This window comes from Palaemon carinicauda, chromosome 9 (assembly GCF_036898095.1).
Source record: "Palaemon carinicauda isolate YSFRI2023 chromosome 9, ASM3689809v2, whole genome shotgun sequence".
Lineage (NCBI taxonomy): Eukaryota > Metazoa > Arthropoda > Malacostraca > Decapoda > Palaemonidae > Palaemon > Palaemon carinicauda.
The window spans coordinates 69,136,783-69,150,280 of NC_090733.1; the positions used below are offsets into that span (position 1 = coordinate 69,136,783).

General features: G+C 36.9%; 1 protein-coding gene across 2 annotated transcripts in view; it reads right to left on the reverse strand.

Moving 5' to 3' along the window:
- Positions 1 to 13,498, reverse strand: part of p115 (General vesicular transport factor p115) — a 764,785-nt gene that overhangs the window by 162,523 nt on the left and 588,764 nt on the right. The gene's annotated exons all lie outside the window — the stretch shown is intronic.

Sequence of the window (13,498 nt, forward strand, 5' to 3'; positions counted from 1 at the left end):
GTAAGGAATTCTTCATTGCAACAGACGCCTCAGACTTAGGAGTAGGAGGGGTATTGCTTCAGCAATATGATAAACAATTTTTCCCAATAGCTTTCTATTCTCGAAAATTGAGAACTTCCGGAAGTAAGTATGCAGTAATAGACAAGGAAGGGCTAGCTATTGTTAATTCGCTAGTGCATTTTAAGTTCATAATTTACGGTTATCCCGTTAAGGTTCTTACTGACCATAAACCACTAACAGAGTTCTTTAAAGGCTTCAACCACAGCCCTAAACGAACTCGGTGGCATTTGATCATTCAAGATTTTGGCGCAAGAATCAGGTATTTACCTGGGAAAGCAAATATCATTACGGATGCATTATCACGCAACCCCGTGTCATCTTGTACGGAGCCTTTAGCTGAATTAATAGATATATCAACATCCATGCCTATTGTAAAAACAATATCTGAACAAGAAGATTTAGGCTGGAGCGCTGAATTGTTACAGACTGAGCAAAGAATAGATCAGAAAATAGAAACAATTATAAATGCTTTGAAAGGCAATCATAAGGAAAAGGAATATATAAAGTATAAGCAGCAGAATTATATAATCAAAGATAATATTCTGTGTAGGACTGTAACAAGGAAAACCCGCAATACACCACATGTAACTAACGACCAGGTAGTAGTACCAATCTCACTTATTTCCACTGTCCTGAATTGGTTGCATTCAAATCCATTACATGGACACCCGGGGTTCTCATTAATGTCACAGAAAGCCAAATCATTGTTTTATTGGCATACAATGCTTACAGATATAAAAAGACACATAGCTAATTGTCGCACATGTCAGGAAAACAAAGGGCATACGAAAACACCTGTCAGCCTAGGAGCTTATCCTGTGCCCAATCAACCCTTTGAAAGAATACATTTAGATTTGTTAACAGGATTTTACGAGTCAGACAGAGGAAATAAGCACATCTTAGTAATTATAGATGCTTTAACTCGATATACAGAACTAATAGCGCTTAAAACTAAAACTGCGATTGAATGCGCTAGGAAGTTTTACGAGTATTACATTTGTAAACATGGAATTCCACACATGATAATCTCAGACTCGGGTGGTGAATTTAATAATCACTTTCTTACCTCATTGTGTGAATTCCTCAGCATAAAGAAAATAAATACCATGATATATCACCCAGAGTCGAATGGGCTAGTGGAAAGAGCAAATAGGAAGATATTAAATATATTAAGGGTAACACTAGGGGGATCAGACCCCAACAGGGATATTGCAATACCGGCGGCACTGAGTACTCTGAATCATTCATATCATATATCAATTAAAATGTCACCGCATGAAGCATTGTATGGTACCCCAGTTAGAACGCCTTTCTATGTATTAATGCCTACAACTAATCTATCAAATCCTTTAAAAGAATGTATAAATGCAAGTATAAGTCGATATGATATCCTTCGAAAGAATTTAGAAGAATCACAAATCATAATGAAAAGGAATCATGATAAAACAGCGCAACCAACTAAAACATATACCGTGGGTGATAACGTATATATTCAAATCAATGTACGAAAAGGGCTCAATTATAAACTAACACCTAAGTTTGAAGGCCCATTTAACATTTTGGAAACATTAACGGCCAATAGGTTTAGAGTTCAAAACGTATCCCAACCCACGGATGAGAGAATAGTACCATTGGCTCACATAAGAAATTAAAAAGAAAAGAGAGGAAAAGAAGTGAGGGAAAATTTTTTTTTTATTTTATGTGATTAAAAGTTTTCTTTTTAATACAGGAGTAATTACATATATTTTTCTTGTTACAGGTTTCCAAGATGAATTTTTTGTTGTTGGGAGTGATATTGTTCGCTCAGACATTTTTCTCGTGTGGGATGAGCTCTAAAACTAAAAGTATAAATTTTAAATATGGCACTATAGTTGAAAGACAAGAAGACATTTTTATTACATCAACCAACGTAATTGTAGAAGTGAATATGCAAGCAATTTTTCTTCAAGAGAATGATGTCACTAGCTTAAGAACCGCCATTTCAGGGTTTTCTGCCTCATTGGATGAGTTGCATAGAAGACATTTTCATTTGACTACAGAGAGTTTGCTTGGATCAACATTAAAAGTTGCAGAGATGCTATCTGATGATTTGAAAAATAAGACTGACGAGACAGGATCTTTGGCTTATGACCTTTTGATGTGGACTGTAGGACACGAACATAAAGAAAGACGGAATCCGTTTATTTATGCTGCTTTAAACATCTTTGGGTCTGTTGCAAGTTTAGGTTTAGGAATTTCCAATCGTCTTAAAATTAGTAATCAAAATAAGAAAATTGAGTTCTTGACTCATGAAGATGAATTGATTATGTCAGAACTAAGGAATCAGTTAGCTTCAATCAATAAAATTATGGATTTAGTAAATGAACATTCAAATAATATCGTTCAGATTATGGAAGTACAGGATTTGTTGGCAACATTAACGTATTATGATTCAAAGATAGATCACATACATAACAGAATTGCACATTTCATTGAGAAATCCAAGGATTATGTAGAAGCTATCACGTTAGCAACTAAAGGTGTACTGTCGCCCCATTTGTTGCCTATAAGTTACTTAAAGTTAATTCTGGAGAACGGAAGGGATAAACTAGGCTATGTTCCTTTGTTAGACAAACATAGGTTAGAATTTTATTACAGCCTAATTACAGTAAACGTAGATAATAACAAGATTATGATTACAATTCCCTTTGATTCTTCTGATGCCTGGCAATCTTACAGGATATCACCATTTCCGACTTTCATGACGAATCACTCAAATCCAGTAATATCCAGTTTGACAGGACACGTATTGATTTCCCCAGACAAGGAAACATATACGGTCATTAAAGACTTAAATCAATTAACTCACTGTTCAGACGCAATGGATAGAAAAATATGTACAGCTGATTCATTTGAATTCCATAAAAACTTAATGGATTCATGCGAGTTAGGTATAGTGCTAGACGGTGCTCTCTCCCATACAAGTGAAAATTGTCTGGATAAGCTTTATCCCTTTGACAATAATGAGTTCAATTGCAGACTGAACAATGGCTCGTGGATACGATACGACAAGGACGGCTTCAATGTATCATGCCCTGATGGATCCACGTCCTTCACCCACATCTTCTTCGCAGCAGATGGTTGTATCGGGACTTCCCCTAATTCCATGGTGACTGGTCTACGGACACTCATCAGAGAACGAGCCTACTTCGCGAACTTCACGTGGACCTCTACAATGCCAGCACTCCCTCTCCCGTATAACAGACAGGTTGCAAAGCGGTTGATGAAGCTTACCGAAAGGGACCACCTGTCATCGACTTATAAGGAAATCCTTCGCCCCATACTACTAGCAGGTCTGGCTTTCACGGTGGTGATATTTATCGCCGTGAACATCCTTGTTTGGCGTAGGTTACGGCACAGCATGCAGCTACAAAAGAATGTTTCGCCTTGTCCCGACAATACTCCGTATTTAATTCAGTTTAAAGCCGTTTGAGTGGCCACCTCATTCGCTAAAGGAGTAAATTGTCGGGAAGTGTTTGTAAGAAAAGCTGTTAGTACGCTAGTAATATGTAATTGAAGAAATTTTCTACATTTGCATTGTTAAAAATACATTTAAAACAACATTTAAAAAAAAAAAAAAGATAATAATTTTTTCTCTCGGCATCTAATAAAAATATATAAGCCGGAATGTTAAAAAGAAAAGAGAAAAAAAAATATATATAACAGAATCTATGGGCATCTAATAAAATATATCAGCCCTATATATAAATATATATATATATATATATATATATATATATATATATATATATATATATATATATATGTACGAAACCGTGGTACGTGTACGTACCAGGAATTCGTGTTTGTGCACTAAAAAATTGAGTATTATGTTAATATATGTTTCTGACAAAGGTAACAATTATTCTTTAACAAGTTACCGAATCATATGTAAGTCAGTAGTTTTTTTTTGGTACCATATAATCATTTGCTAGCAATGTACCATATATATGATCTTTATTTTATCATGCATTTAATTTTTGCTTTGGTAATATCTTTTTCGTATGCATTATTGTTGTTATTTTTTAATGTGCCTATTTGGACATTCGTCCTCGTTTGATTATGGCTAAAGTTAAACAAAGAATAATACATATGTCCAGTCACACCTAGTAACCATGTTTTGGCTTGTTGTTAAATTTTTGTGAAAAAATTGAGATAGCTGGCCGAGCTTATGTAATAGTTAAAATAGTTAATATTACATGTTTAAAACACATGACGTAATATGTCATGTTGGATGAAGGTGCTAGCCGTGGGACTTGCTGTAGTCATTCAAATCATAAACAGGACGTACAATGCAGCCTCAACAATGTGACATTTTTCTTAACTGTCAACACCATGCCTCAGCGTGTGAAAGTTTGTGACGTCACCGGATGCAGGTGTCTTCCGAGATTGTGACGAAACTTATCTAAACTAAGCATACGATATCTGTGATATCGATAAGTTAGTCAGTTCATATCTATACTTCACCAGAATTGGTCATCTGACCAACCCAGCTCCCTCCAGTGATGGAGATGTTCAACTCTGTTGTTTTTTATTAATAAATACTTTTAAAGCTAATAAGATGTACTCTGTTATCCAGCTATACACATCTGAAACAACACATACTCAATGTGTGCTTATAAAAGTAGCACACCAATACATGTTCTACTACTGAATCTACTATAATAGGTTATGAGCCAAGAGGGTTGGTCGGTACCATACAGATGGAGTAAGGCTCACTGTGATTTTCAGGAAGATATACAGTGAACCCTCGTTTATCGCGGTAGATAGGTTCCAGATGCGGCCGCGATAGGTGAAAATCCGCGAAGTAGTGACACCATATTTACCTATTTATTCAACATGTATATTCAGACTTTTAAAACCTACCCTTGTACATAGTACTGTTAACAAACTACCCTTTAATGTACAGAACACTTAATGCATGTACTACAGTACCCTGAACTAAAACAGGCACAAATATTAAAGACCAATGTTTTGTTTACATTTATCTCTGATCATAATGAAGAAACAAACTGGAGGTAGAGCTTTGCTTATTACCCAGACATATTTCCCATACTTTTCCCTTAGAACTACATCACATCTTCCTACTTTAGATATATATATATATATATATATATATATATATATATATATATATATATATATATATATATATATTTATATGTTTACACATATACATACCTACATATATACATACATACATATATACATAAATACATGCATATATATATATATATATATATATATATATATATATATATATATATATATATATATATATATATATATAACTCTATATATATGGGTTATGGAAAAAATCCGCTAAGTGGTGAATCCGCGATGGTCGAACCGCAAAGTAGCGAGGGTTCACTGTATGTCCCTAAATATGAAAAAAAGTGATAGCAGTGTATAATTCTCGGCCATCCCTGTGTTATCACTTGAAATATTATATGGCTGCCTCACTTCGACAGAAAAATTTGATATTTGCTAAAATTGCAAAAACACATCTTTTTAAGGACCATAGAGTGGCAATAATCATTTGCATACTGGATACCAACTAATATAGTAATAAGAATATAGAATATTCATGTAGGTTATCAACAAAATTTTCAAATAATGACAAAAAATTTGTTAGATTTAGAGAAAAAGTGGTTGAAATCACTTGGGAGTTCAGAATTCACATTGTGCGTTTTTGTCAGTTTCGAAAATGAAAAATTTCCAGAGTAACATTTGACCCCTCAAAATCTTCAAAAGTAACCACTGCATTGGAATATAATTTATTTACTTAGTAAACTGATATTGTCGTTGTTTGAACGTACATTTTAACCATACCCCTTAATTTTGATATTTTGGAACAAATTAGAGCATTCAAACATTTTAGGATTATTCGTCTACTTTTGGTAACTCAGTGCAATTTTGGTTTAACTAAGCATTATGACAAAATGAAGTGACAAGTATGTAACATTCCAAATGCAATATTTCAAAAATTGAAACTATCTCAATATATTAAAAATGCCTAAAAGTACAGTAATACCTTGAGATATGAGTGTCTAAACATACGAGAAATTTGAGATACAAGAAAAGTTCCGAGCGAATTTTTGTCCCGAGATACAAGAAAAAAATTGAGATACGAGGTAGTTCCTTATGCGGCCACCAGGTGGTCGAGTGTTCGAGAGGCTTCTCACAACGACAGCAACGCTCGCTCTTTCCCGTCGGATCTTCGTCGCGTGAAGTTTATCTCCGAGCATCGGCCGTAGTGTTTGTTTTTTTTTACATGTTTTTTGCATTAATCAGTGCAGAATTCAGTGAATAAGCAATGGGTCCAAAGCAAGCGAGTGCAAACAAGGGTAGTGAAAAGAAAAGCGTATGATGACAATCGAGATGAAGCATGAAATAATAGAAAAACATGAGTGGCGTAAGAGTGACTGAGCTGGCGCCTATATGAGAGGAGTACATCGAGAATATGTACCATCCTCAAGCAGAAGGATCTATAAAGAGCACCAAGCCTTCCAAAGGAGTAACCATCCTTTCTAAGCTGCGCAGTGATATTCACGACGAGATGGAGAGGCTTCTTCTATTATGGATAAAGGAGAAACAGTTGGTGGGAGATAGCGTGACTGAGACAATCATATGTGAGATGGCCAGTAGAATCTATGATGACTTGAAAGGGAAGCACGCAGCCGAGAGAGGGGAGACTTCGATGCCAGTGGAAACTTTCAAAGCCAGCCGTGGCTGGTTGGATAACCTTAAAAAACAGACTGGGATAATCTCGGTTGTGAGGCATGGGGAAGCAGCAAGTTCTGACTTGAAAGCCGCGGCGGACTTCATCACAACCTTTGCCTCGGTTATTGCCCGACAAGGCAACATCCCCTACCAAGTCTTCAACTGTGATGAAACTGGCCTTTTCTGGAAGAAGATGCCAAGGAGGACTTTCATCACGTCAGAGAAGAGACGATCGAGTCATAAACCCATGAAGGACCGGTTAACTCTAGCCCTGTGTACCAATGCCAGCGGTGACTGTAAGGTCAAGCCACTGCTGGTGTACCACTTGGAAAACCCACCTGCTTTCAAAAGCTAAAGGATCTTGAAAGAAAAACTGCTAATGCTAAGGCTTGGGTTACGTGGCATTTCTTTACAGAATGGGTTAATCTGTGCTTTAGTCTGGCAGTCAAAAAATATTTGGCCAAGAAAAACCTGCCAATGAAATGTCTCCTGGTCCTCGACAATGCCCCCGGTCACCCTCCTGGTCTCAAAGAGGACATTCTTGATGAGTTCAGGTTCATCGAGGTCCTTTATCTCCAGCCCAACACCACACCACTCCTCCAGCTCATGGACCAACAAGTTATTTCCAACTTCAAAAAACTGTACACGAAGCATTTGTTCAAGAAATGCTTCAATGTCACAGACAACACCAATCTCGCCCTTCGTGAATTTCGGAAAGAACATTTCAATATCATCCATTGCTTAAAAATTATTGACGATGCATGGCAGGGTGTCACAAGAAGAACTCTTAATTCAGCATGGAAGAAATTGTAGCCAGCTTCCCTCGCTGAGAGGTACTTTGAAGGGTTCGATGCGACAGACCCTGATGACCCGGAAAATATTGTGAGGGATGAAATTGTGTATCTTGGAAAGTCCATGGGGCTGGAGGTAGACGAGGCAGACGTGAATGACCTTGTCGAGGAGCATCAGGAAGAGCTCACAATACAGGAATTGATAGAGCTCCAGGAGATGCAACATTCGGAGGTGTTGCAGGAGCTCAGTAGTGAGGAGGAGGTGGAAGACTAGGGCTGCCTTTCTACGGCAGAAATCAAAGACATGTTAGCGAAGTGGCAGGAGTTTTTTTATTTTATGATAAAGAGGCACGCGGACAAGTTGGCATGAGGTTGTTTGTTAGCCTATTGTGACAACACTTGTGTGCGTCATTTTCGCAACATTTTGATGGGGAGACAAAAGCAAACATCCCTAGATAGGTTCTCCTTTTAAAAAGGCCGTCAAAAAGTGAAGGTGAAAGCAAGGCAAAGAGTGAAGGTGAAAGCGAGGCAAAAAGAGCTGAGCTGGAAGAAGAAAAGTAAAAAAAAGAAAATGAAAACAAAATTAGAATTAAGTTTATTGTAATGTAAGATTAACATTTTATTTTTAAGTGTGTGTACAGTAAGCTAATTTCATTTAAGTTGAATTTAAAGTTGCTAATTTCATTTAAGTTACATTTAAAGTTAAGGTTATGGTACGTATTGTTACAAAATTGTTGCGTACCGAACGCGTTGCCGTCAAGTCTCTCTCCTCCCTGTCATCTCTCCCTCCTCCTCCGCCGCAGACACCGCCGATAGACGCTACCATAATAATGTTACATTTTATTGAGCATCATAACTAGTTCATAGGTATTTGTTATTTTGTGAGCGTAGAATGTTAATTAGAACAATTAAAAACATGTTTTTCCACTGTAATATACTGTTTTCAGGGTTTTTTTTTCAGAGGGTGGGAATGGATTAATTCTTTTTAGTTATTTTCTACGGGAAAATTAATCTGAGATACTAGCAAATTAACACACGAGCTTGGTCCTGGGATGCATTAAACTTGTATCTAAGTATTACTGTAGTGGGTAACTTTGAATAATATTGGCATCTCCACTACCCAACTAAATACTTATTTCTTTTGTCTTTCCAGGTAATGTTTAGTTGCTCGTAGCTTAGTACATGTTTGAAAACAATGCAAGAACAAACCAGATATGATGCCAAAAAGCCAACTTGGAGACATTGTACAAGTTTGTGTAGCATTCAACTCTAATGTCTCTGGCATTCTTCAAGTTTGAGGAGATAACGTCGGGGGCTATTTTTGCTGTCTAGATACTGATAAGTTCTCGGCCTTTTTCAAATGAATTTACCCAATTCTTCACAAGCTGTACAATTCTTGAAACAGCATTTTCATCTTTCCTCACACGCATTTTGTGCAGGTCGGTAAGCGGAACATTTGATTCGTGTTCTTCTACCATTTCCCTCATCTGGAAGAGAAAGGCACCTCTGTATTCTCCAGTAATGTAAAAGAGTTTTACTGCAACTAGTTTCAGACTAATCCTTGTTGTGGCTCCTGGGGTTTGTTTATCCTTGTTCAGGGTGACTTCAATTGCTTGATCAACGGGAATGCATCCAAACATGTTGTGACTGGATAGTTGAACAGAGAATAAACCATCCAAGAATGCCTGATACACAGTTGGATGATTGGTTTCCAGGTTGGTCATCTTAGCATAATACCCCGGTAGATATCTTGCATAGTTAAATTTAAAACACCATTGAATCATGTTGTCGATAGCAAAGAGATGCAAGAGCCAATTTCCCTCTCAAGCAGCACGCAGCAGAGCTAGCAAGACGTTTTCAATTATGTTCCCATAAGACATCCAACAGGCTGAGAGTTCTCCATTTTCATTCTGAAGATAGAGAAGAAATACATTCCAGATGGTGACCAACCCCATGTATTTAGGGTTTGCCAGAGGACTGTCAAATTTATATTGACACAAATGTTGAACCAAAGACACTTCTTCTGACAGTGACACTATGTTGTGCTTTTCTTCTGGTTTGTTTCTCTCAATCCATTGAATGAATGCCTCTCATGCTAGTCTCATGAAGGCTTCATACACAGACTTGTGGACGTACTGCGTGGTTGTACATCTTCCCAGAAATATACTGGCTAGTGAGCCTTCTGCTGTAAAGTTTGTTTCTATGCAAAGGTGCCAGAGACTAAGCAACATGAAAACGAGCTCCCAAAATTGCTATTATGTTGCTGATTGTATGGAAAGTGCCCAGACGGAGAGAGATTCACAAATACTTGTAAGAGTGTTTCCAGGTAATTTCGGTTGCCTAAGCATATAGGGCCTGGTCCAACACTATAACAACTTTCCTAACTGTAGCGTCTCTCTCACAAGTTCTGACTGGTTCAATATTTCAGCGACTGAGGTCAATTCTGTCGCTGGAGCATTGATTGTAGGCATATAACCAACAACATCCTTTGAGACTGTCAGAGAATCTCTGGACCTGATATTGAAACCTTTCCAGTTTGGTATCCGCTTCTCGTCTACGTCGGTCATTCGAGCAAGTATTCAGAATAGATTTTTGTTTGTAGCTGTGTAATTTGTTACTATGCTCATGTCTGTTTTGAGTAACTGTAGTCCAACACACTGTCCTGCAATGTATACTGTCCATTCGAGATCAGAGACATACAAAGATCTTTGCTTTTTCTTGGCTATCTAAGGAAGTGCTTGCTTCGGAAGATGTGGTCCATAAACTCTGGCCTCTACCATAATACCATTCACTAGATGTGATGTTCCCTTTCCACTCTGGGCTTCTTCCAATCTATCAATGTTATCCCATGCTAAGTTGATATACACATATGGTTGAATACTTGTTGGTATAAGTGTCTGCTGATTTAGATTAGCTGCGAGCTTCTGTAAACACAAGGCTGTGTCACTTTCTTCCAGTTGAGAATAAGATATCCCATGCCATAATCTGTTCAACGTCCGTATCAACTCCATATTCCCAGTATTCCCAGTGAGTGTTTTAACGATGTATGGAGGCAATATATGTTTTAGTGGCTTCAGCATACCGCATGTTACTGCATAAACTAGATCTTGATTGAAAGATTCCGTAGGCATTGTTACTGTCCATGATAGGTGCTTATTCACTGGATCACCAGTTAGTAGACCAATAAAAAATCGTCGAAGGTATTCTGGTGTAGTAAATGATTCTTTACCCCTATCTGACGGGTGATAGGGCCAGGATGTTGTTTATTTTCTCATCATTTATTGTTGCTCTCAAACAGTAATTCAAAATTTTCAGCTCCTTTTCCATATCGCAATACTCACTGACGTTATTTTGCATTGTCATACAATTAGGTACAACAAGTTTTCCTTTGATGTTAGTAAAAATTTGAATATGGTCTCCAAACTCCGGTTCCAATTTCCGACAGGGATACTTCTTTGTGGATTCTGTTAGACTATGTATGCCTCTGGCAGACAGCATTGTTTGCAGTTTTTCTGTTACTGTTGTTACTCTGATAATTTGCTTGTTGGGAATATCAGTTCATATAAAATAAAACAGTTCTGTATATGCATCGTCTTGCTTCTCATGAAAAAGATCATTTCCTTGAGGAGAAGTAGGTTCTGTCCCAAGGCCACATGCTGGTCTTGTGTAGTTACTGTACATGCAGCAGGAAGCATGTTAATGTGCTTCGGCAGCAACTATGTCCCTAGTCTTTATGGCTAAGATCTTGGTGTCACACTCATGGGTTGCACAAGCTCGAAGAGTCTGGTCCAATCTGAACTCCACAGATTGGAGTGTAGTTTTTCTCGAGTTGATGTCCCCTTGTATCTCTTTGTTTATAAAAAAAAAAAAAAAAAAAAAAAAAAAAAAAAAAAAAAAAAAAAAAAAAAAAAAAAAAACATTAGCATGTGCAGTCAAAGAAGCCTAATTTTGATGTAGATCGTCTTTCTGGTCTTTTAACTTTAGAACATCCAGCAACAGCTTCCTCTGATAGCTTGGATCTGTTTTATGTTTAAGGGCATCCAGACCCTTAAACATAAAACAGATCCAAGCTATCAGAGGAAGCTGTTGCTGGATGTTCTAAAGTTAAGAGACCAGAAAGACGATCTACATCAAAATTATGCTTCTATGACTGCACATGCTAATGTTTCATCGTAAAAAAGCTTCTACATTTCCTATTGTAGAAGATGAGTTGAATCTCTTTGTCTGTCACTGATTTAGCAATGTCAAGTAAAAAGGATTGGTCTCTTGAGCAGCATTCAGTAAGTTTCTCCACGATTCAAAATTTTATGGACTAGTGACCTGCTCATTTGGGTCAATACTCAGTGATTCCTTGTGAATTATACAATATCTTCCTGTTGACTTTTTGGCATCATTTCTGGTTTGATCTTGCATTGCGTTAACATGTGTACTAGGCTTCTAGCATCTAGAATACATTACCTGGAGAAACAAAAGAAATAACGATTTAGTTGGGTAATAGAGATGCCAATAATATTGAAGGCTACCACTTCTTTTAGGAATTTTTAATATATTTAGAAGTTTCAATTTTTGAAATATTGCATTTGGTATGATACATACGTGTCTCTTCATTTTGTCATAATGCATAGTTAAACAAAAATTACACTGAGTTACCAAAAGTAGACAAATAATTCTAAAATGCTCGAACGCTATAATTTGTTCGAAAATATCAAAATTAGGGATTATGGTTAAAACTTTTGTTCAAACAAGGGAAATGTCAGATTACAAAGTAATGAAATGACATATTCCAATGCAGTGGTTACTTGTGATTTTGAGGGGTAAAATGATACTCTAGAAGTTTTTCATATTCGAAACATTGACAAAAAAGCACAATGTGAGTTCACTAAATTTAACATTTTTTGTCATTACTTGAAAATTTTGTTGATAACCCACACAAATGTTCTCTATTCTTATTACCATATTAGTTGGCATCCAGTATGCAAATTATTGCCACTCTGTGGTCCTTAAAAAAGTATTTTTACAATTTTAGCAAATACTGTATCACATTTTCCGTCGAAGCGAGGAAGGCGTATGATAATATATCAAGTGATAACACAGAGATGGCCGAGAGTTATACACTGATATCACTTTTATTTCATACCTAGGTACATATATCTTCCTGAAAATTACAGTGAGCCTTAATCTATCTGCATGGTACCTACCTACCCATGATTCAAAAATTTTGCAAGGCACTGAAGTTAAGACACACAGGTCTGTAGTTGCCAGGTTCTTCTTTTGGTCTCTTCCTGTAAATTGGAGGAACATTGCCTAGTTTCCATCCTTATGGTGCCTTCTTTTCGTTGGCTGTCTTTCAGAAAATTGAGAAAGTGTGGGGTTATCTCTTCTTCTAGTTCTATAATCTCTCTTGAGAGAGAGAGAGAGAGAGAGAGAGAGAGAGAGAGAGAGAGAGAGAGAGAGAGAGAGAGAGAGAGAGAGAGAGAGAGAGAGAGAGAGAGAGAGAGAGAGAGTTTCTTAACATATTTCCTGTTCCAAGTCATGTTTGCTATGTACTGTTCCTACTTGTTTTCATCTAATTCTCTATAAATCTTTTTGGATAAAATTGTCTTGAAGTTAGATCATAATAGAAAATCCTAAATTAATTATACTATAATGAGTTTCTAAAATTTCATATTAAAAACATTGTAATACTGATGAACTATTTTGAAACCCTCAGATTTCCCGCTACCCGCAACAACGGTTTAAGATTTGCAAATCAACTTCTGAATCTGTCAGAACTAATGAGATTCCCACCAACTTGGGAACACTGGACTCTGGCACATTGCTTGCCATTAATGGCTAGTGTGATTAATCATCTTACTGAGGCATGTGTCTATTGAAAGGAGAAAATG